Raw genomic sequence first — 25,310 nt, 5'->3', positions numbered from 1 at the left:
CTGGTTGAGCAGCTGCTGTGATGCCAGGACTCGTATCTCAGCTACACGGTTCCCTTGCCTGGGTGTTACCAAACCGGAGTAGAGAGCAGCGTGCTGGGTTAGGGCCGCAGCCTGGGGACCACTTCCAGGAGGGGGCACTCTTGCCGTCTCCGCTGCCCCAGTGTGCTAGGCGCTGCAGCAAAGCGCTTTGGTGTTCGGTGAACTAAACGCCGGTCCCCACTGAGCTAGTTCCCATTCTGCCTGGCACTTAGGGGCAGTATGGGAGCCGACTCATCTTCACCCATTTCTCCCGCCTCACTGCCCGACTCTCCTAGCCTGCCGGCTGCCTTTGGCTTTCCAGTCCAAGCGGACCAGCCTATGCTGGCAGGGCCTGCCTGGGGCAGTTCTGTGAGTGGGAGGGTCACAAACGGCTCGCTGGGCCAAAAGAGAGCTGCTTCCACTGCTGGCAGACAATCCTCCGGCTTTGGACAAGCCAGCTGCCCTGGTGGCTTTCTACTGACAACACTTCTTGCTGTCCTGGGGGTGCAGATGTTCAACCCCCGTGGAGCCTGGCGCTCCCTTCCCGCCAGGGTAGTGGCACCTGCAATCGAGGGTTTCTAAATCCCTTACGGACATGACGTCTTGTCTCCCTCGCTGGCCTTGGCCAGTGGCCCTTGCCTCACCCTGGCTCTGTCCCCTGGAGCAGAGAAGCCTGGTTGAAACACGAGCCAAGGCAGGAGCTGGGGAGGGGGCGTGAATGGTGGGACTGTCCAAGGACAGACAGCGAAGAATGGGCCTTTCATGGGCACCAGCGGGTGCCGCAGGTCAGCAGAGCTGTCGGAGCCGCCTGCCGTCTAGAGCCGCGCTCTGTGCTCCTTTCCGGTCCATGATCCTTTGTCTGGCTCCGGCCGGCTCCCCCGCGTAGCACAGCAGCCACTGGGGCAGCCTGTGAGCTCTTAGAAGTGGCCCTTTCCGCTCAGCAACTCACTTCACAGCTTCCCCTGCGGAGCCCCAGACGGCCCGTCAGTGCGTGTGTTGAAGTGAGGAGGGTACAAAGCGAGAGGTGTCAGCCCTGCCCTAGGACAGCAGCTCCTTGCAGCCCACTGCTTTCCTGTGCCCCTCGGTCCTCACGGGCAGGGGAGTGAATGAGAGCGGGTCTGAGGCACTTCCCAAGTGGGGAGGAGGGATCGTCCCCTTTACAAAGGCAGGGACACAGCTCGCGCTCGCTCGCTGGGGGCTTGCCGAACACCCGCACCCCAGGATAAAGCGTCCAGCAAGGGAGAGTGGGAGAGCTTGTCTTGGCATGTAACTGAGGGAACCGTGGCCCTCAGACCAGATCTGAGCCTCTTGCAACTGGATGCAAATTAGCATGAGCCAAAGTGACATTCATCTTTAGTGAGCACTGGCAGAGCAGGGGGCAGCAGGGCAGGATTGAGGGGCACTGGCAGAGGTGGGGGCAGGGCTGGTAGAGCAGAGGGTGGCAGGGCAGGACTGACGGGCACTGGCAGAGGTGGGGGCAGGGCTGGCAGAGCAGGGGGCTGTGGGGCAGGATTGAGGGGCACTGGCAGAGGTGGGGGCAGGACTGGTAGAGCAGGGGGCTGCAGGGCAGGATTGAGGGGCACTGGCAGAGGTGGGGGCAGGACTGGGAGAGCAGGGAGCTGCAGGGCAGCAGTGCCAGAGCTCGTCCCTCTGGCAGATGTTGGTCTGCACAGAGTGGGACTGAGCTGTCTCTGCTCTTTCGAAACATTGGCCCGGCATTAGTCCTCCCCCTGGAGGCCCGGTTGATCCTCGTGTCAGGCGCCCCTCTCTGCTCAGGGCCTCTCGTGGGGAGTGAGCCCCCTGCTCTGCCTCTGGCTCGGCCCGTGTGAGCTGCCTTGCTTGTTCCCACCACCCTCGCATGTTGTATTGTCATTGTTGGGAGCCAGGTTCCGCCAGGGCCTCGGCTGTGCCTCTCCAGGATGCAGCACCGTGACTGCCGGGGCAGACTGGTGAGGACGCTGCCCCCTCGCCTTGCATGGGAGGAGCTGCTGCGGGAGGGCGGCTGGATGAGTCAAGCAAGCAGCTTGTTTAGCTCCTGGAGGAAGTAATCTGGGGGCGGCCAGGAAGCTCAGCCCAGTCATTAGTGCAGCCGGCCCAGCGGGAAGGGAGCCGTGCTGAGCTGGCTGCTCCGGCTGACACGCCCGGGGCAGAGCCCCGCCACCCGTGCTGCATGCCAGCAGCTCAAGCGCGTGGCCGGCAGCTGGGCCTGGCCTGTGTCGGGTGTGCAGACCCTGCCGTCCTGGCAGTACTGTCCTGCCCGTCCTACCACGGGGGGCTCTTCCCCTGCTGGGGTGCCGTTCTAACACCTACTCAGCCCAAACTCCTCGGTGTTGCTGCTGCAGCTTCCCAGCTATCCGTAGCAAGGGCTCTGCTCCAGTGCCAGGCAGGGTCTTAGCAGTGCCCAGCCAGAGCCCTGGGGCTCTCGGACCAGCCTCCGCCTCTGGGCTCAGCGGGGTCTGCTCCAGAGCACCTAGCAAAGCTCAGCCGTGGCAACCCCTCCGTTCCCCTTCCTGGCCGGGCAGGAGGAGTCCTATTGCTAGCCATGGGCTCGGCTCCTGCTTCCGGGGTAGTGCCTGGCTGCTGGGCCGGGGGCAGCAATGGGGGGTGAGCAGCTGCTCTGAGAGGATAAAGCTGGGGGTGTAGGGCCATGTGATGCCCCCTCCTCCCCCCGCCGCCTCCACCAATGCTGTAACCAGAGCGAGCCAGCTCGGGCCTTCTAGGACTGGCACCTCAGTGTTTCTGCTCCCTCAAAGGGCTGGGGCTAGTTCTCTGGACCAGCTCAGCACTCTCTGGCTGGCAGCGTTCCGCAGCGTGAGCCCAGCGCTCTGGCAGCGGAAGGCTAGGTACCCCAGGCTTCCCCGCTGAGCAGCCCCGGCCCCAGCTCATGTTCTGCGGTGTGTGAACGCTGCAGGGTGTGGGAGGGGAATGCATCCTCTATTCCCAGCAAACCCACTCTGAGCGCTGTCGCCACCTCCCCACCATGCTTAGAGATGCACCCGACCCGTGTTTCCGCCTCTGCTAGCTCTCTGCGGGCTCAGGCGAGCCTTGCTGGGTTTGCCGGGGGTCTTGCTTTCCCTCCACTCATCTCCCACATGCTGCTGGAAGCCCCTGCCTTCTCAGCCCAAATTCTGAGGTGCTGCCCTGTGTGCCAGGTGCCAACTGGGCCCCAGTTACCAGATTGGACCATAAGCACCAATAAGCTTGTACGTTCATGCAGCGCCTTTCTGCTGGAGAGCTCCTAAGACAGGGGTTGCTTTGCGCAGTGCTGACACGCAGCCACCTCTGGGGAGGAGTACAGCAGCTGCCATTACACGACACTGCCCCATTCCACGCTGGGACAGGAAGTAAACAATTCCATGTCCACTGGGAAACTGTGGGGTGGTTTTATGTAGACAGAGTATAATTACCCCAGCTGGAATTCAGTCAGACCGAGAATGCCACCAGACCGGTTCTTGTGTGGAGTGCCTGGGATGTTTAAAGATCACAGGAGGTCAGGACCTTGGGCCCGAGCTACACTAAAAAATTAGCTCAACCCAGCACCGTTGTCTCTCAGCGAGGTGTAGTAACTACACCGAGGGGAGAGCCCCTGCCCTCAGTGTAGGTAGCGTCTACACTGAAGTGCTGCTGCCATAGCATTCCAGGTGTAGACAAGCCCTTAGCTTCCATCTCGTCTGAAAGACAGCGCCCCCGACACATCAGTGCGGTACTTGTTAGAGGGTGGAGAATCAGCACTGCTCCCTGCAACACTGGGAGTGCGGTTTGGAGGTGTCCCACCCCTTGCGTCCCCGGCTCGGAGGGCGGCCCTGGTGTGTGTCGCCGGGGTGCAGGCTAGGCCAAGTGGAGGTAGTGTGCAGCACTCCGTGGGCTGGGGCTAGTCCAGATACTTTCCTTCAAAAGATGGGTCCCCAAGGGGAAGTCAGTCAAACTGGGGCAGGCAGCCACAGCCGCACCGAGTCGGACCAGTCTCCAGTCTGTACAGACGCTCCTGTTGGGCTGGGGTGGGGAGCCTGTGCTCCTCCACGGGGTCTGCACCGGGCACAGCATGCATTCCAGCCCCATGGCAGCGCAGGTGGCATCCTCTGGGCGTTTGGGTTTCAGGCAGGGTTAGAGAGCTGAGCGTAAGAGCAGCCCCCAGCCAGCAAGCTCGCTCACCCCCCCTCCCCCGCACCCTTCTCCCTCCGGTCCATGTAGCCAGGAGTGAGCAAGGGGGACAGATCTGGGGTGGAGGGGAATAACTGGCGGTGTTCTTCCAGCTCTGCCCTGGCATAGTACCCAGACTGGGTGCCAAGCAAAACGGCTGTGCAGCCCTTTATTACCAATGATAGTGTATTCTGGCTGTGGTGAGTGGCGCCGTTGTGGATGGGGTCCCCTGGGGTGGAGATCTGTGCGCATACAGATAGTGCCCACCTCCGAGGGCTGGCAGGGTGAAGACACAGCCTGCCCAGGGCTGGGGAGTGGAGCTGTCGCCCACGGCGCCCAGCCCAGAACTGTAGGCTCTCTTGGCACCCAGTGAAGGGAGAGACAGAGCCCTGGAACTGGCCTCCAGCAAGTCGCAGAGCTGGGTGGGTGGGCGAGGCGCAGGACGCACACACGGGGCTGTGTGGCTGTGCAGGGCAGCCTGGCTCACAGGGCAGGGCACCGGCGTGGGCTCTCCCGGTTCTGCTGTGCCTCGGGGCGTCACCGTGGGCAGCCGCCGGGGCCTCATTCCCCTCTGTTCAGCTCGCTCAGCTTGGAGATCCGCGGCTGGGGAGCACCGGAGGAGTGGTGGGCGTATCGATACTGAACTGGTACAGGTGGGCCAGAAAGGGGCAGCCTCTGGGGGCCTCAGGAGGGGGCCTTGTCCTGGGGGGTCTGTGCATAGCTCAGCCTTGGCCTCCATCCTGGCTTCTGGGGAGCAGCCTTAAAGCCAGCACCCCTCCTCCCTGGTAGCCAACCCAGCCTCCCGGCCCACTGTGTGTGGTGTGAGGTAGAGCCAGGCACTGTAAAGCCTGCAGGGCTGAGGACTGGGCCAGGTTCACTTTCATCCTCACACTGTCACCTGATTGTGTTTCCTCCGAGGCTCCAGCCGGCCGCCACTGCCTTGCCCTTGGTGCTCCTCAGGGGGCTGAGGAGAGGGATGCCAGGGTCCAGTGCGGGGGCTGTTGTTCCCGGAGCAGCCTTTCGCTGACAGAAGTCTTGCCAGCATGAGCAGCTGCCAGCAGGCCAGAGCAGGAGGCAGGGCCGTTGTGTTGATTTAGGTGGAACACGACCCTGTCACTGTCCGACATTAACCAGTGTTCAGCAAGGTCAGGGGGTGATATACAGAGACCTCTGCCAGCTTGGTACCATGCACCACCAAACAGCCTTTGAACCTTTGACTGAACACACAGAAAAGCAAGAAAACCAGAGAAAATGTTTCAAATGTCAAGTATTAGTCGGGCTTTCGTTTGAACAGCATCCCTTGTGCCCTTTCCCTTGGCTGGAGAGAGGAGTTAGAGAACCCCCTGGTTCAACTGTCTCTCGGGGGTGTTAAAGATGGTGCTAACTGGTCCGGGGGGGGGGGAGGGGGGAGAGGGGAAGTTGGCTGCGATGGGCTGGAGCTGTCGGTGCTGCTGTTAAGATCCCATCCCGTTTCCTGAGAAGAGCAAACAAGACAAGAAGGGGAGAGAAAAGACCAGCAAAGACAGTGCAGCTTCTGGCTGGGGGGTTGATTCATGTTTGCAGCCTCAGCGCTGGAGAAACACAGGCCCAGCACACGGTCTGAGAGCTGGCACATTTGGATCATCATTGGGCTCTTGAGGGCATTGCTTTGACTCCCTCCTGATCCCAGGCTCACTGCTTTGGCCAGCTAAGGCAGCTCTTATTAGACAGAAGGCGAAAGGAGAGGGGTAGGGACGGGAGGACGTAAGGTGGGCAAGGAAAAAGACACACACGGGGGGGGGTGACACCGTCTCACACCCCAGGTGGAGTTTGGGAGTTAGCTGGAACAAGGGAGTTGGAGATGTTGTCTGGGTCCTTCTCTCTGGTCTGGTCTGCTCAGGACATCTCTCAGGAGGAGGATGGAGAAGGCCCCGGGTCCCAGGAGATGGCAGCCAGGATGCTGACACGCACTCCTCCTCCTCTGGTCTTTCAGTCAGCCCCCCCACCCCCACAGTAGCCAGCTCCCCCCAACAAGAGCCTCTTGTTAAGAGCGCCAAAAGGGAGGGGGGTGGAACAGCCCATCACCTCACCATTTTGTCCACCAATTAGGCCCCATTTCTGACACATTAATTTTCAGCCATTGATTTCCAGTCCCACACTTCTCTTGTCTGCTGGGCACGATCATCACCCAGCCCGTGAGTTCTCTCAATAGGCCTGGTTGATTGGACTAATTCAGCGTCCGTTTCCCTTCCACGCCTTTTCCCAACCGCAATTATTGGTATCAGCTATTGTACCGCTTTGTGAACTTTCGCTCCCTTCGTACAGCTGCGCTCACAAGTCAGCTGGTTACCAGAACACCTGCTGAGCCCCGCGAGCAGCTCCGGGAGGAGAGCTGGGGTGGGGGACAGAGCAGAGCTCCGGAAGCCAGGCCGAACATCCAGCTGGGGGACCCATACGCCCTTGAGGGGACCCTTGGTTACCGTGTCCTCTTTCTACATCCCTCTTGTGCCTCTTGCTGAAATAGCCTGAGTGAGTGCGGAAACGGAGGGGAAAGGATAACCCCTCGGAGGGGAGGAGTTATTTAGGCTGGCGGAAAATGAGGGGTAATTGGGTGAAATGGAGAGAGGGACACTTTAGGCTGACCTTCAGGGAATCATCCTGCCAGTGGGATGGCCGGAGCTGTGGTGCCTCCTCCCCAGGGAAATGGGGGAAGCTTTCGGCATTTGGGACACTGAAAGCTAGACTAGCCAAACCACTGGAGAAAGTGCAATGGGCCGAGTCCCGCACTGGCCCTTGGGGGTGGAGTATCTCTGAGCTCGGGGCCTTTTCCAGCTCTCACTGCTGGGACGGCATAGCCCAGCCCAGCACAGCTCCCCCTCCACCCAGCCCGTCTTTCCGAGCGCTGGCATCGCTGTAACTTTCGGTTGTCAGGCGAGAGAATTCACACAAGGCCAGGCTTGCCTGGTCTGACAGGAGGTTGCAGGTTGATTCCCCCTCCTAGGAAGATGTGGGGGGAGAATAAATCAACCTCTGTGTAGTCCCTCAGCTTCGGGAGCCAGAGACAATTCTGGTATTGGAATGGCACCCACACATCTGAATCCTAGACCTTGGTTGATGGATGTGAGCTCTTGGATTATCCAGCCCCTGGCTCCAGGATTGCTCCCTGCACGAACATGTCTTTCTGTTCTATGTTTGTACAGCGCCTAGCACACTGGGGTCCTGGCCCAGGACTGGGCTCCCCAGTGCTACCGAAATAGAAATAATTAATAATAATTTGCATCCACTTCTGGCTGGCTTTCAGAGGCATTGCTCTACCCAAGTCCCCACTGAAGTCCGTGGGAGCTGTCTGCTCTGGAGATCAAAGCTTTAGGGCCTAGGAGGCAGCACATGGGTCCCAAGGGGGGCCCTTCAGCTTTGGGGGCAAGGAGGGCCGCGTTTGGAAGTGGCTGTGATCCCGTTTGATGGGAAGCCCTGTAAAACTGGTGATACGGGAGCAGCTGTTCCAGGGTTTCACCAGATTTACAAGCTCCCAGGAACACTCACTAGACAAATGCAGAGCTCCTGTGGCTTGGAACGGACACAGCTTTCTGAGCGGAGGGACAGCCAGCGGCCTCTGCCCCCCGCTTGCTGCATTACCCCGTGGGCTGGGGCACCATCTCTGGCGCTTGGGTTCAAGGGAACAGTGCCCAGCTGCCGTTGTCCGGCAGCCAGTGCTAAGAATTCTGGTATGCTTGGGAGGGTCTGTCTGGTTTATCCTGCTGCCCATCACTGTGGTATCGGAGCACCTTTCGTGGAGAAGTGATGGTAATAGCCGAGTCCCTAGGGGACTTCATGGAGTGTCTGGCTCTTTTCTCTCTTCGGGGATGGGGGCCAGATGTGGGTCCCGTTGAAACCTTCTCTCCTGGCCTGGTGCTGGGGGGAAGCAGGGAAGAGAGGAGGAAGGGCTCCAGGTTGATGCTCCGTTAACCCTTTCCCTGCCGCAATGGATAGTCTTATCAAGAGCTGTCCCTTAGGAACGGAAGACGTGAGCATGTGCGTGTTCTCCTGACTTGACAAGAGGCTGCTCCCCCTTTGCGCTCTGAGGAATGCGTCTCCACCTCCCCAGCCGCAGGAGCTCCATCTCATCCCTTTTATCGGCTTTAATGGAGGTTTTACGATGGTTTTTGTAGTGTGTTTCCCGAGCCTCGCGAGTGCTGCTTTGACAGCTGGCCCGGGCATGGCAGCTCTGCGACTGAACCCCAGCCAGTGGCAATTAAAGCCAGGTGGAGAGGCGCTACTGTTGCATTTGGGGAACAGGAGGGAACTGTCTCTTCCCTCTTTGCACAGACGATTGCCCCAAGCCCCTGTAGTGATCATTCACTCAGCTGCAAGGTCCCCCTTGCTTTAACCTGCAAAAATCAGGGCACCTGTTTGGAGAGTGAGGGGGACCGAGCGCTGCTGGGGTCTGTGTATCCCGGGCACTTCCTGCACCGGGGCCTTGCAGAGCCACCACAGACCTTCCCTGGCATTAAACCCCCTTTGGACGGCAGCTTTCGACAGGGTCCTTATACTTGGCACAGTCAGAATTCGCACTCAGGAGCCCCTTCAGCAGCGCTAGGCTGGTGCAAGTAGCTCTGATTTCTTTTGGGGCACCCCAGGGCTGCATGACTCTGAGCCTGGGGCTGTAGCTTGGTGTGTGGAGGGGGGTTGTGTCTCCAGTCAGATCCTCTCTGCTCCTGGGTGTGGGCTAGGCTAGGACTTGCAAGTGTGTTAGCTAATCCAACACCTTCTAAAGGTCGAGTGGAGTGGAGGTGGCCTGCCTTGATAGAGCACTAGACTGGGACTTCAGACCCCTGGGTTCTGTTCCAACTTTACCCTAGGCCAGCTGGGTGACCTTGGACAAATCGCATCTCCTCTCTGTGCCTCAGTTTGCCCACCTGTAGAATGGGGACAATGATACTGACCACCGCTGTAGAGTGATTGGCAATCTCAGGATGAAAAGTGCTGTGGAACAGCTAGGTGTTATCTACCATGTGCTCAGCTGGGAGGGTCCCCCTTGCTTTAACCTGGCCACTGTCGCTCGGGTTAAAGTCCACACTGCTAACTGGCTGGAGCACCAACCTAGAGATCCTAGGCCAGGCAGAGCCATGAGAGATGCAAGAGACAAATGCACCAGCCAGCACCTGTCAGCTGATAAAATAGGAAACTGGTTTCCTTTGCCTCTGCTGGCCACGTGCCTGCCACCTAGTTCTTGTCCAGGGGCAGAGGTCTCTGGCTAGCTCTGGTCTAATACAACAGCAAGAAGTTATAGCTCTGTCTGGAGCTTCAGTGGCCCCCACAACTGCACTATGTGGGCACCTCAGACCTCAAGGTATTTATCCGTGAGCTGTCCTACATGGGCACTGAGTCGCAGTGAGCCTAAGGCACTTGTCCAGGGTCACAAAGGAAGCCTGCGGCACAGCAGGGAACTGGACCCAGGTCTCCGGAGTCCCAGGCTAGCTCTCTAACCCCTAGGCCAACTTTCCTGTCTGCCACGGTCCTGGCATGTGTATATGGGGCCTCCCAGGGGAGTGCTCCATCAGGCAGGGGACCTGGGCCCGGGGAGCTGGATTGGAATGCTAGATCATCTCTGCCTCTGTCCCCCTCCCCCAGACACACACACAGCACTCTCCTCTGCTCTGCGTTTCCATGGGACAGGTGAAGGCCGGCTGCCCAGAGACCTGGCCACCCCCTGTGGCTAAGGCACCTGGAGGTGCTGTCCCTGTAAGTGCTCCAGAGGTGGGATAAGGGTTTTCCCATTTCTGCTGATGCTGCTGTTGTGCAGAGACAGGTTCTGGAAACCCAGCGTAACTCAGGGCAAACCCTGATATGTGCACTGCACTCTCCCAGCTGGCAGGCCAAAGGCAGAACATGGCAATTGCAAGCATGGTGCCATGTAAGAGAAGTGTCTACGTTTTTATATCATTCCCTTTGCAGTGCTATCAGAGGGCCTTACAAATGGGAGAAGTAATCCGCCGGCTCTTGAGTTTAAGACGGAAGTGCTGGATGGAGCCCCATTAATAATCCAAATCTGAGGCGGTTTAATCAGTTGGCCACAGCATTTAAAACCATCTCCAGAGCAAGCCGCGTGGAACAGCCGAGCCATGATCAATCCAATGAGCTCTGCCAGGGAAAGGCTTGAGATGGCTCCAGGGACCCCTGACAAACACAACCCTGATCATATAACTTTCTCAGTGAAGGGCTGGGAGTTTTAGATTAACCCCTCCCATCCCGCTGCCCCCTGCACCTGCTGTGCTGCTGCCGCCCAGTGACCTTCTTCCAGTGACACTCTAACATATCTGTGCCATTAGGGGCGTGGCCAGTTTGCTCTGCCTTGGACATTCCATTGCTGGTGCCTTTGGCCGTGGGAGTGTAGGAATGGCCGCCTGGGATCAGACCAATGGGCCAGCTAGGCCGGGATGCCATTGCAAACAGGCCAGAACTAGATGGTTCGGAGGCAGGTGTCAGACCCACAATAGTCGCGGTGGGATAATCTGCCTCCCACACAGAGCTCGGGTAATGGGTAGAGCTCGTCTCAGGCCCTGGAGCACAGCATCTGAGAACCCTTCTGCAATGTGGGTCATTCATTGCAATCATTCTGGATACGCTTGGTCCATTCTCAGCCTCAATGACTTCCTGGGGCAGAGAGCAGCCGGGAGATGGCGCAGCCTGGGAGGTATGGGCCATATCTGGCCATTTCTCATGCTGCTAAGCCCCGCGCATGTAACTAGGGGCTCAGACAGGACAGCACTCAGGCACCGCCTGTGCCCCAGCAGCTGCACTGCTACTTTGAGTGTGCTCGCTCAATCCCAGCTAGAGCATGCATGGGAATGACAGCTGCCAGGCAGGTTGTCAGCAGTCTGAGATGGTTCCTTCTGGGGAGGGGGGAGTGAGTAGAATGAGCTTTCTAGCCTGCCAGTCTCTTCCCAGGACTCCCTGGAGTCAGGGTGCAAGTCTCCAGGATATCCGCTTCCCAGGGCCCTTGCTAGGCCAGTCCAGCCGGTCAGGGTCTGCGCAGAGCCCTCGGTACCGAGCCCGGTTCTGGGGCCGCCACTTTCGGACAGCCGATGTGGATGGCATGGCAGTGAGCTACCAGAGACATTAGGCAGAGATGCTGGAAGAGCGGGGGGCAGATTTTCAGAGGTACTTCGGCACGAGGATCTCTTTGAAAACCTGGCCCAGGGAGCTTTATCTCTGCTGCTCCTGCTTTGTTGCCCCTGCTGCTCTGCCTCTTGCCCCCCGAGTGGTGCTAAAACCCCCTGCTGCCCCTTTTCCCATGTGCCCGTCTCCATGGCCCAGCCTGCTTCTTTACCTGTGTGCCAGATGGGTGTGGGGTTTTGTTAGCAGTGGAGAGCAGAGGCACTCGCCAGTACTTGGATCACCAGCTGGCAACATCCTTGGCAGGCTGGCTGCCTTCTTGCCGTACTGGGAAACTGTGGTTCCCACCCCACCAAAAGAACAATGTGACTCTAATGCTCAGCCCCCAGCTTTGGCTCTGAGGGATCCCCTAGGAGTGAGTGGTAGCGCCCCATTGGAGCTGCTCCTGCTGTGGCATTGCAGAGCTCCCCTAGCTCAAGGGGTGGAGTTGGGAGTTCTAGACCCAGCTCTCCTGGGGGAGTAGCACAAGGATCCAGGACAAGGCCACATTTAACCCTTCCCTGCCTGGCTCTCCTTGCAGTATGCTCTGCAGTTGAGTGCTCCTGGGCGAGGGGGAGGGGAAGTTGCCTTTGACCCAAGTTCAGAGGCTGTTTCCTCTTCAGCGGCAAGGGGCCAGGCCGGCAGCCTGCAAGGCTCTGGGTAGGCCCAGTCACCGCTTGGTGTGAGGACTCTCTGGGGCGGTGTCGGCTGCTGCCGGGGAAATGGGTGACCCCCCACTCGGGTCTCAGCGGCTGAGGAAAGGAGGGTATTCCTGACTCCCCTTTGTTTGCAAGCCACACTCCTTCAGATCCAGCCCTCAGTCAGTGGCCTCTGCCGCCCCCCAGCAAGGCTTTGGGCTGGAGGTGGCTGCTGTCAGTGGGAAGGGGGCTTTCCTCCTTTCTTTGCCAGTACTTCACTGGGGCGAAGGGGCTGCAAAGACCGAACGAGGGGCTCAGAAAGCTGATGGGAGCTGAGGCCGTCCTTGAGCTGCAAGGCCTGCACTGGCCCCCGGGCCAGGTGCGATGGCTCAGCTGCCCACACATAATTGATCACCAACCGTTCTGGCGATTTCGTTCCCCACGTCCTAGCTGCCTGGGGGTTATAAACTGGGGGCTTGGCTGTCACTCTGTGGGTGTTCCAGCCTCCCCGGCTGTACTGCGGAGTCACTCCAGCCAATCCCAAACCCGCCAGGCTCCCCTTTCGAATATTGTCCTTTTTCCCCCAGGGTTCACTATTCCTGGCGGCTGATCCCCTGCCATCAGAACCAGGCCCGCTCTGCTGGTGCGGTCAGAGCCAGTGGGGGGCGAGCCAGATGTTGGCAATCCCACAGGGCAGCTGCTTGCTAAGCCTTGCCGAGAGAAGCTGGCATTCTTCTGGTCCCAGAGGCTGGGGCTCCAATGTTCGAAGGGTCCCAAGGCAGCGAAGGCAGTTAGCCCCAGCTGTCCCTTAAGCCCTGAGAAAGTCTCCAGGCCCTTTGATCTTCCCTTCCACTCAGCTGGAGGGTGAGCTGAGGCCCTGGAGGGAATGGACCGGTGAGCATGGCTGCAGGCACTGCTGCTTGCAGGTGGTGCAGGTGGTGAGCCCTGATCCCTTTGACAGGCAGGTTCCCGGGTCTCGTTTTGAGGCCCTGGCTCTGGGCATGCCCCTGCCAGCTGAAGCCTGCAGCTGTGCTCCCAGCATTGAAGCAATTTGAGGTCTCTTGAATTCCATTTCCTCTTGTCGCCCCCACATACCTGAAACAGACAGAAGTTGGTGATGACAGCGTTGAGCTCAGGGAAGGTTGGGACCTCGGCCCTGACGTGCCAGACCCAGAATTCTACATGGAACTCAACGGGTAACGAGACTCCAGCGCTAGTACCCAGCATGGCCCCCTGCTGCGTCTGGGCAGCAGCGAAGGCTGCCCAAGGGAGATCCCCATTTACCACCAAGATCGAAGCCTTTGAAATGGCTCCCCAGGGCAAGGGTTATAACATGGCCTGGAAGAGGTGGCTGCATTAAGCCTGGGGGCGGATGCCGAACCTCCCCTGGGTCTGGGTGATTCAGGGAGGTGGCGAGTGAGCGGAGGGAGGAGTTCGTGCTGAAGCAAGACGTGGGGCTGTTTTTCCATGACTGGACAAAGTAATTCTGGTGATGGGATGGGGTGAGAAGGCAGGGCCTGGGTAAGTGCTGAGGGGTGTAGTAAGGGAGACCACATCACACAAACCACCCGCTTGGCTGGCCATCTCTGAAGACTGAACGGAGCCATGGATGCCAAGGTCAGGACTGAGGCACATTGTGGGGGGCAGCCCAGGGGAATCTTGGTCCTGGCGCTGCCCGGATGCTGCAGCTGAGCTGTGGCTTGTCTCTGAGATTGTCAGCCTGGCCCCTTTCACCAGCAGGGTAAAACCAGCCTTGCCAAATGTTTGCTGTCAGCAGTTTGTTGTCATATTCAGCACTGACACAGCTCTGTGCGGTGTGTGCAGATTCCCTCCCCACCTTGTGCCAGTGTCCCTCTCCCCCTCCCCCCGCATGTTGCTGGCACACCCAGATTGAGACACAAGGTGAAGAAATTCAAAGGCAGGGGCAGATTCTGCTCTGGCACTGCATGGTACGGTGCTCTCATGAACCCCCGCCTGGCCCAGGGCTCCCACCTCCCCCGGAGCATTGGCACCCGTGGGACGGCGCGAAGCCTTGATTGCAGTGTCCTGAGACGCAGGCCTGGGAGGGCTCGGGACTGGTGCTGCGAGACGCATCGCTTTGCGTGGACGCCGCTTGAAGAAGCGGCTCCCAAGGTCGTCTGAAGGTGATAGCCTGCGTTTCGTTGGCGAGGGCACCATTGCACGCTGTGCCAGAGACCAGCGCGACGCCCTCCCCACGGGGAGAAGGGCTGCACAGGAGGAACTCCTGGAGAGAAGTGGGAGCTGCCATGTGGGTGCCCTGGCACCATGCAGGGTATCTCGGCCAAAGCCTGCAGGTGCCATTTTCTCTGCTTCTCCCACTGAAAGGGTTAATAGTGCCTGGTGAGCCGGGTTGCTGCAGGACAGGGCTGACCTGGTAATTGCTCCCTGTAAAAATAGCTGCGTGCAGGGTGAGGGGCCGGCGGGCTGATGGAAGGCAGCTAGCAGTGCAATTGCTGAAATGATTCCCAGATGGGCCGGCGCCCTCGCCCCGGCTGTGGTTCTGGCGTACGCCTGCCTGCCTGCACTCAGGCCTCTGCAGCTTACCGGGAAGCAGGCGATTGCTCTCCCTTGCGCACGGGCTCTACATGGGAGGCAAGATCTAGATACACCCCCGTGCCCTGCGCTGGGTGCTGGAATGCTGCATGTGTCTGAGCGAGCTATAGCTATGCCAGAGCACTGAGCTCTAAGCATGGCTAGCAGAGGGAGCATGTTGGAGTGCTGGTGAGCTACCCTGCCTGAAAGTGCCCCTGAAATCCCACTGCTGGCCGCCCCGTCCCGCTCACAGATTTTTACGTAGGGAGGATTGTGCCCTCATGTTTTCTCTTTAAATCTCCCTCCATCAGAGCATCTCAGCTGTCCAGCCCTGCTGCCACATCTCCCTGGCCAGTAGGGTGGCACACAATTAACCAGCAGCCTTGGTACTCCAGCTCCCAAATCCCTTGCAGCTGCCATGGGGCTGGTGGGGGGGGGGGGGGAAGGGAGCTGCAGAAAGCACAGAAGGTGTAGCAGGAAGTGGAGGGGTCCCTGCTGCTTGAGTTACTGAAGAGGAGGGTGGCCAAAGCCCTGCAGACCACCCTGCCCAGCTGGCCTTGGTCTTTCTGTGTCCAGTCTGAGTCATTTGTAAACTGTCAGTGACCATCTATAGAACATGCTGAAATACTTCCCTGGGCCAAGGGCAGTGAGGAAGGTCTGCTGGAGTCCATTGAATGGGGCTGGATTTACCCACAGCCACTGCAAATGTAGGCTGGTGACCAACAAGCCCTCCTCAGGCGGGGAACCTCTCCTGGGCTGGAGCAAAGGTGGAAAACCTTGTGTAGATGCTGGGCACAATGTTGGAAGGCAGAGAGAAACCTGTGCTGGATTCTTATGGCCAGCAAGCTCTAGCCCTGTCTAGCCTCGGGGAAAAGATTGGGGCTGCTAGGTTTAGAGAGGAGTCAAAGAATGGGTTCTGGCTTAGAGAAGGGAGATCAGGATCATCTAGTTTCCTTTCTCACATGAGAACAAGGGAACAGCTCATCAAACCATAAAGGATCCTTTAAAACTGACCAAAGGACATGCTCTTTCCACAGACACACAGCCTGCGGAACTCATTGCCACAAGAGGTCAGTGCAGCCAGGAGCTATGGGGTTTGCTTGGCTGTTTCTGTGAATGATGAGAACATTCAGAATTACAATAATAAGGATTAAATAAAGAGTTTGGGAGGAGCTATAAACCCTCCTGCTCCAGGGCATGAGCCAGCTTAAAATTGCCAGGATCAGGAAGGAACTTCCCTTGTGGCCAGGCAGCCCAGAACTGCAGGGCTCTCGCACCTTCTTCTGGAGTGGCTGTGGCCAGCGTCAGAGACAGGATCCTGGGTCTGCTCCAGCCCGGCCATTGCTATCCTCTGTGATTAGAGCTGTCAGAGAGTGCTTGGCACGCAGCACCGGAAGGAGAGAAACCCCACTTAGATTAGCAAATGGCAGCCTTGCCGAGTGTGGGTCTGGTGTGGGATGTGTGCCCCACGCAAAGCTCCAAGGCTCCGGCAGTGGCTTCCTGCTCAAGGTCTCAGTTACCAGCAAGGGCTGGATTTAATAGCAAGAGGGATTTGGGGTTTAATTGCAGGGGTTTTGCAACCTTCCTCGGTGCTGATTCAGCACCCAGGAATTAGCCACCGCCGCACAATGGGCCTCCTCTAATCTGCTGCTGGCGCACTCCGCCTGCACTGCTGCTGGCAGTAGGGCACTGTCGGTGTCAGGAAGCTGCGTGGTAGCTTTGGTCTATGATGGAAGGTTTGCGCCAGGCTGCCCTCGGACGCCAACTGCTGGGCCACGGTTCTGAAATGGCTGTGGCTTTCCAGGGGCCCTGTGGGCTGAGTGTCTGCAGATTACGGGCACAGTGATCTGTGGCGGTGGTAGAGGATCTCCTGCCACCGCACAGCCTCCTGTTCTCTGCCTGGGGCTCCCAGGTCAGACCCTAAGCACAGCAATGCTTTGGTGTAAGTGAAGTGGGGCTCAGCGCAGGGGCATTTGGGCTGTGATAGGCAGGAGGATCTAATGGTCCCTTCTGGCCTTGATCGCTATGGAAGTAGGAGGACTTTGGTCTCCAGGGCTGTGGACCCAGCAGCTTTCACCAGCACCAGACTCACATGGGATCACTTCCTGGTGAAGCTGTCTGTGCATCTGGGGCCCTGTAAGCTGCCCTTACCTGGCCACACCTCGGGCTGTTGTGCAGCCCAGCTGGGCTTCCTGTGGCCGGCACTGCATCCTCTCGACTCTTTACAGTATTGTTTGCCAGCAGCTCAGGTCTCCTCTGCCTCCAGTCAACGGATTGGCCTGCTGCGCCACGCCTGGCCCTGATCCAGTGGTGGAGGGTGACAGTCCAGTCATGGCCTGACAGCCTGAAGCCCTCCCTCTACTCCCAGGACCTGTGCTGTGAAAATCACGCCCTTCTGGGGGGTCTCAGGTAAAATCTTGGCCGGGGTCTTTAATGCCAGTGTCCTGCTGAATTCTAACTCTGAGTGACGTGCTTGCTACCTAATGTACCCCTGCCATTTCCGTTAGACGCAGCAGCCTGTGGCAGGAGATGAAGTGGAGTGTTGCTGTGTGCTGTTCCATAGTTGCTGCGATCCACCCTAGAAGTGGCTGCATTTAACCTGCATGAACCATCTAGATCCCTTTCTTACCTCCCAGGGTGCTGGGCTGCCTACCCAGCTGGTTTTCTAAGGTGTTGTCAGGGCTGCCAGCAGCTGTCTCCGTCTATATGTTCGATACAGCCAGTTGACGTACCTGTTAGGCCATGCAGTAGGCAGCATCCGGTGCCCCTTGTGCTGACAGCCCTGGCAGATGAGCTGGATCCTCTCTGGAGAATCGGGTTGAGGAGCTGAGCCTCCTCGCTCTGTGCTGACCTGCTGTCTGAGGGGCTGTGTTGCCTGGCCAACTGACAAGCGAGGTTCCATGACGAGGCATTTCACCTGACCTAGGCCAGGCCTGCCACCTCCGCCCTTTCTTTCCCAAGCGGACCAGGAAATACAGCACAGGGCTCTCGCTTTCCCCCCTCGTGCGTATGGGAGCGGGTGTCGCGCTGCTGTTCTGCACACATCTCCTGACAACTACGGTGCAAAGCCATATAATGCCTCATTTGTTGCCTCGCGTTGGAAGATCCAGCGAGCGCAGTCTGGCTGCGATCAGCTGCTTCTCTGTACAAGTCTATTAACCCAGCAGGTCAGGAGCCAGTGCCTGGACGGCTGCCCATAGGGTTTGGAGGGGGTGAGGGTGGCTGAGAACGCTGCAAAGCAACAGTTAATATTGCAGCCAGTTCGTCCTGGTGGGCTGGCCGCCCCCTTCTAGCCGTCCACCCACCCTCCACTGGTTAACAGAAAGCTTGGACTTGAGAAAGGATTTTTCATCTCTTCATTGTGGGGATGGAAAATATACAAAGCTCCCCGCAAAAATATTTAGTCAGCAGCAATTTTCAGAGGAATTTGGGATGTTAATTTAAAAAATCTGCTGGGAGGGGACTACAATGGGCCTTTGAAAGGGAGAGGGCGTCCCTCGCGCCTGGCCGCGGAGATCTGAGTGCCAGCTCCCAGAGAGACGGCCCCTCCTCTAATAGAAAGCAGCCCTCCAGGAAGTCCACCTGAGGAGTGACTCCAAAAAATCTAGCTTGGTCCAGATGCGCCTCTGCTGGATGATCTGCTGCTCGGGCCAGAATCCTCCGGGCGCAGGGCGACTTCTCGCGCCAGGCCGTCTGCAGGCATCAGCCCTTGGCACCCGGAGCTGCCAAGCTGCAGCCTCACAGTAGAACTCCAGGAGTCCTTCTGGCTCCTCTGCCCTGGGCCAACTTCAGCTCTGCTCAGACACGGATTTGAGGCTGAGCTTTGGGGCTGGGTGAGGGAGTTAAACTTACGACCTGTGTGAGGGAGCTAAAATCCAGCTGGTTGTTAGGCATGTGGTTAGCGCTCCTGGGAGAGAGGATGAAGGCAGCCAAACTCTATCCATGTAATAGCTACGGTCTTGCAATCTCCACCTCACCCCTTGTCCACCCCAGTCCTTGGCTTCCCCTGCCAACAAAGGGGCCGGCTAGTTCCAGTGGACGAGGCTGTTTTTTATGATGTGCCCGCTTGACCACGAAGAACTGGCTTGATATCAGCATCCGAACTCGCCTGGGCCCCATTGAACTGAAGTGATAGCTCCGGGACTGTACCAGTCTGAGTCATGTTCACACTGGCTAATGAGGGGCAAAGGCTCCATTTCTCATTACCAGCCCCAGACCACGATTCCATAGACAGGGAGTATAACCTCTCTAGCTCCCTGTAAGGGAGTAGGGATGGCCAGTGGTTAGGGTGCTAGCCTCTGAGATTCAGGAGATCTGTAGCCAGGTCCCAGCTCTGCCACAGACACCCTGTGGGACCTTGGTCAAGTCACTTTGTCCCATCTGTCCAATAGCCCTGCCCTGCTCCTCAGGGATGAATACAGAAAAGGCTGTGAGGCACCCAGCTGCTCCAGTGATGGTGGCGAGGGACGTAGCAACAGTAGATATTATTTATGATAGATTACCGCGGGGCCTGGCGGCCCCAGCACTGAGCAGGGCCCCATTGTGCTAGGTGCTGTCTAGCCATGCGATAAGAGGCAGTGTGTGAAGGGAATGTGGAGATTTGGCATTAAATGCTCCAAAGGCAGGTGCAGGGGCTGAGGCACTATCCCTTAGCCGTCCCCTAGGCACTGTTCTCCTGCTGGCATCAGTGCTCCAGGAGCTGAGGCAGGTGACCGGAAAGGTGACCCAGCCCTGCACCATGGTCAGGTGTGCGAGAGAATCGCTCCACATGCTCACTAACCGGCCTGCTCCAGAGCCCCCCGCTGCTCCTTGGGGAACCTGATTTCCAGGTCACAGTCCCCCTTTCAAATGGGGTAACCCTGTCAGTCCCGCGGCTGCTAGGAGCCAACAAACCTCTGTCTGACGAGATGAGCGGCTGAGTCGCTCTCCTGGCAAGCAGAGCGGCTGACCTGTGTCTGCTCAGATGTTCCAGATGAAGCTGCGCACTGGGCAGAGACAGGCCTGCAAACTCCAGCCCGAAAAGGGAACGAGTCAGAAACTGCTGGGTGTGTGTGAGTGTGAAGTGTGTGCGTGTGCGTGCGAGGTATGTGCACGTGTGGGTGTGTGCTCACTTATATTCAAGGCTGCTAAGCTGGATAGTGCTGGCCCACAGGAGATGTCAAGCGAGCGCAGGCCAAGTGAATGTGTTCTGCTCTGTGAGACACATGCAGGCTGCACCGAGATCTGCTGTCTCCTGTGTACACGTGTGCAGCTGGGTCCTTAACAGTCCTGTGACGCTGCCCAGGAGCGATCTCATTGAGCCGCCCAGCACCCCAGCATGGTGCATCAGTATCCTGGCCCACAGCGAGTTCTCCTGGGGGTGAATGGCGACACTTGGAGGACTCGGGAGAATATGGGGAGCCTCCCACCTCAGCTCTGGAAGAAGGGGCGTAGGCAGTGTGCAGGAGGGACAGGGAACAGCCGTCTGAGCAGCGGGGAGAAGTGGCCTTTGAGCTGTGTGTTTATAATGGCACAGCCTCGCCTTGGCTGAGGGCCCAGGTCTGCCACCCTTGCCCCTTGCTCCCCGTGGGGCGGCCCATAGGCTGCAGCTCCATCCGGCAGGAGGCAGGGCAGTGGGACGTTGGCTGGCGCTCAGTGCTGTGCTCACAGCGGGGTCCATGTCAGTAGTGTCAAGGAGATTGTTAGACCTGACCCCTGCTGCGTGGGGTGAGCTTTGCACGCTCAAGCTGGATCATCGGTGCCGCGGTTAGCGCTCTGCCAAGTACAGATTCCTGGTACGTTAGCACCTCGGAAGGGAAAGCCTCCAGCCCAGCGAACCAAGGAGCTAACTGCACTGACCGGATCCCAGCCTCTCCCGGACGCTCCCTGGGACTGTCTCATGCCTCCGGCAGCCACACCCAGCCAGGCTGTGCCAGCCCCCCACGCCCGCAGCTCACCCGGCAGAACTGAGCCGCTCAGGGGCCAGGGCTTGGCACAGGGCGCTCGCTTCTCCAGGCGGCATTATTGTGTGTCCACACTACCACACTTGGCAGGCAGGAAAGCTTTTGTCTGCATGGTCGAGGACAGAAATACCCAGGCTGGGGGGTCAGGAGCGAGGGGTCTGAGCAGAACTAGGGGGGCAGGCCCAGGATTGAAATAGCAGCAGCGCAGGTTGGCGAGGGTGGGGTATTGGCCCAGCTCTGGGGATGCAGGCGCTCGGTGGCTGCTTGCACTGGGCCTGACTCAAACCTCTGCTGTTCTCTCACAGCCGAACTTGTCTGGTTGGCAACACCTGCTCGGCAGAGGCCCCGCACTGGGAAACTCAGGCTGCTGCAATGGAGAGGGAAAGGGAGCCGGGGAAAAGCAGTGCCGCGGGGCCTGACCATCTCAGCCCTCTGATCTCCGAGAGCCCTGCCTGCCCCTGCACTTTGGAGGGGAGCTGGGCCAGGGGCTGCAGGCCAGGCCACACTCTGCTCCATGCGTAATCCGAGTTCTGTAACGCTCCGTTAATCAGAGCCAGGCGGCCCGTCAGCGAGCGGCTGGGGAGAGAGGGGGGCTATGGAGGGGGAGGCAAGGGTGGTGGGTGAAGAAATGAGAGGCAGCTGTGTAAATATTGATGGAATTTGGCTAAGGAAAAGTGAAACCAAATGATTTCTAAATTCTCGCACTCCCAAATCTCCATGTAAACACGCTGGGGCTGCCTAAAGCCAGCCAACCCTCCTGCAGGCACATACAGCGCCAGGGAAACTGCCCCCTGCCCCCGTGTACCCAGTACAGCATGCGCTGTGGGGCAGCTTGTCTTTCATTCATCCCCTGGGCTGGGGCACGATGGGCCGGTTTGAGTACAGCGACCCAGCCCCCGGTGCCTGCCGGGCTGGGGCTGGGCAGGGGACCCTGATGGTGCTAGCTCTTTGTCCTGTGGCTGAACTGTCCCCTCTGCCCTCTGATGTGCCCGCAAAGGTGGAGCGGAGCACGAGATCTCTGCTGAACGCCTGGCTCGGCTTGTAGGCAGGACACGTCCCATCGCTGTCGGTTTCAAGGTGGTTGGACAATGGTGGGATCGGACGGAGGCTGGAGAGAGAGGAACCCTGCAGCGGGCTGGTGTGCATGGCTGGGAAAGCCATTTTCAGGGGCTCCTCCAGGCTGATCCTATCCCTGCGCTTCAGCTTTACCCTGCATGATAGTTCCACCTGCAGCCGTACCCCCTGAGGCTGAGCGCCCATCTGACCCCCTGCGCTGCAGGAAGTGGTGTTGCTGATTCCGTAGGTGGCTGTCTCTCCCCTACGCCTGCCCTAACCCAGCGTCCTAGCACGGTGCCAGGAGGACTCTGCCTGCGGAGGTGAGATCGGTCCCGAGCAGGCTCTCACCCCGACGTCTTGGCCAAATTCCACTCCGGTGGTTATGGCCTGTTTTCTTGCCATTCCATGGGATATGGTGGTTTCTTCTTCACTTTCAGGCCCAAGCTGTTGGGTAATGCTGCTATGTTTTAGCCGCTGCTGCTTTCTGCCCCCCAGAGGTGGCTACATTTCAGTGCTGGGTGATGTCTGGCAGCCAGGTGGGAGCCTGCGTGCTGATGTGTTACACACTGAGCGTGGGGCTGCTATTTTCGCAGCGAGCAGGGAGTGGTCTCCTCCCTGGAACGCCTTGGCAGCAGCCTGCCCTGCATTTCCTGGGCATAAGGGCCAGGGTCTTTTGCACTGCCGTTCCCAGAGCTGTAATGCTGTGTGTCACGCTCCTGTGGGGTTGGGGCTCAGCACTGGGCTGGCAGCCCAGCCCTCCCTTAGCTCTGAGGAGCTTTGTTCATTGATTGCTAATCAGCCAGGTGGAACCTGCAGCCTCGCTGCTGGGATGGAGAACTCACCATTCTTTGCCTGGCGACTGACCGGCTTGTTGGAAGGGGGGCGGCTGGGGAGGGATGTATTCTTCACTCTCTGATCTCAGCAAAACCCTTTGCTGCAGCAGCTCTCTCTGGATGTGGGCAGAGAAGAACTAAGCTAGCAGGACCAGTTCCTGGCACCTCCACCATCCCCACAGAGGGCGAGCGTGTAGTTCACCTGCTCTGACTGCTAGGAGTTCCCTGAGTGTTTCCAATGAATGTCAGGTCTCATTCAAAGCTGAGCGGCACAGGAGTACTGTACAGGCCTTCAGTGTCGAAAGGGGGTTGGATTTATGTTTTTCACATTAGAAATGTATGTTCTGCCTACCCTGGAAGGTCTGTGGCTGACTGGGGAATTGGTAGCTTATTGGTATCTGAGATACTAAGGAAATAAAACCTGATGCCTGGAAGCGCAGTGAGTTTTATTCAGGTTGTTTAAAACTCTGGTTGTTTTCTTGTCAACATCTATTCAACTTGGGGGGGAAGGAAATATCTCATTAGGGTCAATGCAGCGAAGGGCTGAGAAAAGACCCAATCCACATCTGAGTCCTCCACCAAAACAGGAAGCTCAGATCTGATGTTCCTGCTAGTCCAAAGGTTAAAGACACAAAACAAACCCAAACGCACAGTTGCCCTCCTCAATCCAGAACCGAAGCCAAGAGAGACCTACAGCCAGTGTATTTCCTTTGCAAGTCACCTTTAAAAGGGAGGAAACAAAGAAGTTTCTATCCTCCACAGCTCCAAAGACCTTTCCCAGGCTAACTGACATATGGATGTCTGCAGACATGCCGTGGGTCAGCCCAAGAAAAAAGGGAGCTGCCCCACCCCACCCCACCCTCATGGGGCTTAATAATGGGCTGTTAACCTGGGAACCCCGGAGGCCTTGCCTGCACTGAGGAAGCACACACAACCCCCTACGCCCCAGGGGCCTAGCGCGATACCGTGGAATGGTGCCAAAGCCAGTGGGAATCAGTAGCGCAGATGTGACCCCACCCCCAGCAGTGCCTTGAGCCACCTTTACAGTGGCCACTCCAGGAGCCACCAGAGCCGGCCCTCGGTGGGAGTTGTTCTGTGTGTTTCTCTTGCACAGGGGGCTGCTGAAACGCCAGTGGGGAGAGCCGCTCAGTCTCCAGCTGACTCGTTGATCCACTGGGCTGCACAAACCTCCATGTCCCAGCCTCCCCTCAGATAAGCCTTGAGCTAGGCAGAGCCAACCACTGCAGAAATGGCCACTCCCGTGACTTGAGGGGAGGGAATTTGCTGGACTCCTCAAAAAGATGAAATGACCACTGGTGCCCTGGGGGCAGGAAAGGCTTGGGCACAGTGGGGCAGCCAGCTGGATTTCCCAGGGCTTCCCTCCCGCATCTAGCAGTGAAAACTGTTCCTGTTTCATAAGCTAATAAACCCCGCTAACGACTGACTGTCATCTGGTGTTAAGAGAGGAGGGAGGAGCCTGGGAGAACAGCAACTAGCGATACCGAAATCCTGCTAATTTTGGCTCAGAGCCTAGCGAAGCGTCTGGTGCTCGTGTGTTTGCATTGCACCAGGACTCTCCTCCCGACACTTCGGGCGCGAGGTTCATCCAGGGAAAGGAATTCACCTTATCAGGCCGGCCTGCGGAAACAGGCCTGAGCAGCCAGTGACAGCTCCCCCATTAACCCTCCCCACCCTCCCACAGAGAAGATTTAGATGAGGCTTTTGGTCTTTTTAACAGAAAGAAATCTTGTCAGAGCATCGTCTTGACTCATGTACTGGCCAGGACCAAGCTCCGTTCTCCATCCTGCACAGATCTTGCCTGTCTCCATCTCTTGTCAGCATTTTGAGGCAGAAACTTTGTGTTCTGTGTTTGTACAGCGCCTAGCACAGTGGGGGGCCTGGTCCATAACTGGGGCTCCTAGACTCTGCTTCAATACACATAACTAACTGCTCGGTATGCAACACTCCCCCGCCGTAATCTCAAAGCATTTTACCAACCTGGGTGAGCATCATTGAATGGGAAACTGATGCAGAGCTACTCACCCAAAGCTGCACAGTGGGGAAGTGGCAGAGCTGGGAACAGAACCCAGGCATCCTGATTCTCCACTTGGTGCCCTGACCCTTGGACCATGCTCCCACCCTAGATGGTGCAGATCTGCCACCAGTTCTGCTAATGGAAATGATGGTCTTGTTACAGATGCTACAGAGAGGGCAGGCTGCCTTATGTTAGAGGGCCTTTCGCCACTAGCTGACCTGTCCATGTTCCCTCCAGCTCACGAGGGACCTACTGCCCTTCCCATCTGCTGGCTGTGCAGAGCCACTGCCTGGTGGCAGCTAAGTTTGGTCACAATTCTGCCTCAGGATCCACATCAGGGAAGCCACCCGCACAGTTGGTGCGAGCAGTGGCGTCTCTTGGGGCAGACAAACTGCCAAGCAGTGGCTGGCCCTGCAGACGGAGCCCCCACTCAGCCAGAGAGGGGGTCCCTTATGTGGGCAGAATCTCATAGAATCATAAAATATCAGGGTTGGAAGGGACCTCGGGAGGTCATCTAGTCCAACAGGACCAATCCCCAGACAGATTTTTACTCCAGTTCCCTAAATGGCCCCCTTAAGGATTGAACTCACAATCCTGGGTTTAGCAGGCCAATACTCAAACCACTGAGCTATCCCTCCCCACGCTGGGGAAGCTGCAGTGGCCCGGTGAGTGCTCTCCCCGCCCCGGAGATAGAGAGGGTTCCCGTGTCCAGGGCGTGCTGGCCGGTGCTTTTTGCCAGCATTAAATTGGTGCACCCAATTTGAACATAAACGGAAAGCTGCAGCGGTCTGTTAAAATCAGAGACTCACTGTAGCTCCTGTGGGGTTGGGGCTCGAGGAATTAAAGAAAAGGGATAAAGAATCCTGACAGCTGGAGTTCTCCAAGAGCTTAATTTTTTCCTCCTAATTACACTGTGAGAACCAATTTTTTGCACAATAGTGAAAACTCAATGCACGCCCCA

At 58.0% G+C, this 25,310-nt stretch overlaps 1 protein-coding gene across 1 annotated transcript in view; it reads left to right on the top strand.

Moving 5' to 3' along the window:
• Positions 1-25,310, top strand: part of LOC112117196 (mitochondrial import inner membrane translocase subunit TIM16) — a 176,483-nt gene that overhangs the window by 85,138 nt on the left and 66,035 nt on the right. The window lies entirely within an intron of this gene.

The sequence above is a fragment of the Terrapene carolina genome, unplaced genomic scaffold, assembly GCF_002925995.2.
Source record: "Terrapene carolina triunguis isolate 2854851 unplaced genomic scaffold, T_m_triunguis-2.0 Scaffold695, whole genome shotgun sequence".
NCBI lineage: Eukaryota > Metazoa > Chordata > Testudines > Emydidae > Terrapene > Terrapene triunguis.
Note: the sequence above shows the minus strand (reverse complement) of the source record. Positions and strands in the feature narration are given on the sequence as shown.